At 37.9% G+C, this 3,424-nt stretch overlaps 1 protein-coding gene across 1 annotated transcript in view; it reads right to left on the bottom strand.

The window, feature by feature from the left end:
- Ap1s2 (adaptor-related protein complex 1, sigma 2 subunit) overlaps positions 1–3,424 on the bottom strand; it is a gene marked incomplete at its 5' end in the record, with an annotated part of 18,897 nt that overhangs the window by 1,999 nt on the left and 13,474 nt on the right.

Here is a 3,424-nt window from a genome sequence, read left to right as displayed (position 1 = left end):
ATTTTTTTTGGTTTTTCTCCGGTACCGGGAACCGAACTCACGACCTTGCGCTTGCCAGGCAGGCGCTTTGCCGCTGAGCTAAATCCCCAGCCCCTACCAGTACATCTTTTGAGATACAGAAGAATTCTGTTAATAAAGTCTGTCACAGTACACGAAGGATCCTGTGCAGGACCAGGCCTACTATCTTGCTCTTCCCATAGGTACCTTTGGAAACAGCCACACAGACTACTCAGCAAACTCTGAGTTTCTTCACATATTAAAATGCTAGTGATTTAAATGAAGTGGCAATAAGGGCCAGAATGTAGTGAGAGAAAAACTTAAATCTGATCACATTACACAAATGGAAGCCACAAGTTGCCCTTAGTGCAGACTCTTCAGAGGCCTATTTTTTTTTTTAATAAAGATTACAAAAGTGTCATTTTCAACCTGAAACAGGCCTTCAGTCCTGGGCAATCCTTTTTCCCATCACTAACTTGCTGCCTACTAAGTCTACTGCCAGTGCTCCACACTATCCTTGTTATCTACCTTTGTCCTTCTCAGTCCCCAAGTGCTCTTCTAGATGATGTCATATCTCACGGTCAATTATACTGTCCTCAATTCTGCTCATGTAACCCATGAAGAAGAAAAAATCTATAGCTTTACTCCATTATCGCCTGATGACAAAGGAGGCTCTTCTGGCCAAGATCAGTGCTTTCGAGTCCATTCCCATTCTCCCTCCCAATACAGTGTACGTTGTCCTTTTTCCTGTTTTTCATCAGTGTCTCCATCAACTCCTCCCTAGTATGTATGCATCCTCAACTTTCCTCTGCACCAAGAGTAACTTTGGTCTCAATCCCCTACAAAGAGGACCAGATGTAGTGGGAAGTTGTAGGATGACAAACACAGCAGAGACGAATCAAGTTATACCTGTCCTCAAAACCACCTACCTCTCTAGGAAGACAAACCCCATGACCCTAAAATTTCCTACACAGTCACCATATTAGGCTCATGCCTCACAAGTAAAATCAACTGAGAAACTATAATGAACATTGTTAAACTACTAATTATCTGTAGGTTTAAGTTTTATTGAAATGAGACGTGCTTAAGGGAACTAATGGTACTGGATAATCCAAGACTAAATGCCTTGTCACCTGATTCTAGGACATACTGCGGTTAAAAATAATTTTTATTTAATGCAAAGTAAATATAGGCAAGTGTAATTTCAAGTTATTGCTCTATTCATTTTTGTTTGTTTTGTAAAAGAGTTTCCTTCACTTATTATTTTGCTTAAAGTAGTGTCCTTTGTCCTTCGTATTCTAGAACACAATGGTCGTTTTTACTGCCTCTAATTGGCTTCTATGGCAAAACATGTTAAGTTCATATACTCAACTCTGCATCCCAATTCTTTGGATTAAAGCCCAAAAGGTACAGACAGTATCCTGTCTCACTAGTTATCTTTTTTGAGCAAGGAATTAAAAAACTAAATTGATATCACTTTTAGGTAATAGGGCTCACAGTGTGAGTCTTATTTCAGGAGCATCTGTGAATTACTCAGAAAATCTAGTAATTTTTTTTTTAATGTTTAGTTAGCAGTGAGTGGCAAGAGGTATATATGGTTGCTCCAGATGGTCGGTGTCTAAAATGGCCAAGAGCAGACAAGTGCTTTACTCTATGTGCGGAAACTTTATTTTAGTAAATTCTACTCTAGTTTTACCATCTGGTGCAACACAATGTATACTCTTTCATTCATCCAGCACCATTTTTCCATGTTTGAAAAAAGTACAGTCCTCAACACATGATTGCTTTTAACTTCTAATAAAAGAGAAGTGGGGCTTCAAACATTTTCAGAGGTTATAGTTAAGACAGCATCCTGCCAGCACATCTTTTCTCATTTGACACACCTTGAGTGTCCTTACATATCATTACAAAGAAAATCAATCTCATTTATTTTATAGCTATGTTAATAGTTGCATGTATGACTGTGCTGTAATTTTCTTAACCGATTACCCAGTGATAGACATTTGGGTAAGTTCCAATGGCTTAATGTTATACTGAGTATATGTCTTAATACTTTTGTATACTTCTGTTGGATAAAGTCCTCGTAAGTGTAACTAATGAGTCAAAAGGTAAAGTACACATCTGTTCATAGATATTGCCAAACTATTCCCCCAAAGCAAAATACAAGTGCTTACAAGAGTGTCTTGCATCTTTGCCAATCCAAGAAATAAACAAATGTTTAATCGATGTTTTGATTTATATTCCCTTAATAAATGGATCATTTATTTTTCTTTCACATGTAAACGATGGTACTTATTCATGTCTTCTGCTCTTTTTCCTTGTACTATGGATCTATTTCTATTATCTTTGCCTTAAAAATAATGATGGGATTAACTTTACTACACCTTATAAATACTACTGTAAAATGTATTATAAAATATTGTTACAGCAAAATTCAGGCTGAATTCCACAACAGACCAAAGAACTCTATGAGGACATAGTTTTAATTTAGACCGGTCACCTCTCATCCTGACTTGCAAGTCAGAGACCTTGGCATGGGCCTGCTTTTGTTCCTGTCTTATATACATTTTTGGTTCCCATGGTAACAGATTGGTATGTTATAGCCATGGCCACAGGTTTGTTTTCCTTGTGCCACGTGACCTGGTCAGGCTCTGGTCATGAGCCCAACCACAATGATATATACTTTCTGTACTCTGTTCTATATGTCCCCCTTTAGGTAACCATACATTTCCTTTATGGTTACAATGTTTATCTAGAGCTAGGGAAAGGATGAAACAACCCAGGCAAGGTCATAGGTAGTTATCTAGGCCCTGGCATTCTTTGTCTTTGGAGAAGCATTCCAGAGCTAGTCAGGACTGCAAAGTTAACTCTTTACAACCCCTCCGGGATGTTTCTCAAGACACATTTTGAGGCCTGCATTAAGACTAGAATTATTCTATCTTAAAATGATATGCTAAGAGTCACCGTCCCCTACAATATGAAGGACAAATTACATTCTCTGGTAGTTAATTGTGCTTTGTAAAAGAATAATTTAAACTTATTCTAGGGTACTTGTATTTGACTTAAAGTACCTTAAATTTCATCAGGTTTTCAAAATATAAAAAGATTTCTTGGGCGGCTGGGGATTTAGCTCAGCGGCAAAAAGCGCCTGCCTGGCATGTGTAAGGTCGTGAGTTCGGTTCCTGGTACCGGAGAAAAACCAAAAAATTTCATCAGGTTTTCAAAATATAAAAAGATTTCTTGGGCGGCTGGGGATTTAGCTCAGCGGCAAAAAGCACCTGCCTGGCATGTGTAAGGTCGTGAGTTCGGTTCCCGGTACCGGAGAAAAACCAAAAAAAAAAAAAAAAAGTCCTCCATTTGTCCCTGCTGATTTTTTATAATTGATGAGATTAAATATAAATAATATAAAGCTAAACAAGTAATACCC

The sequence above is a fragment of the Chinchilla lanigera genome, unplaced genomic scaffold (genome assembly GCF_000276665.1).
Source record: "Chinchilla lanigera isolate Chin_1 unplaced genomic scaffold, ChiLan1.0 scaffold00118, whole genome shotgun sequence".
Lineage (NCBI taxonomy): Eukaryota > Metazoa > Chordata > Mammalia > Rodentia > Chinchillidae > Chinchilla > Chinchilla lanigera.
Note: the sequence above shows the minus strand (reverse complement) of the source record. Positions and strands in the feature narration are given on the sequence as shown.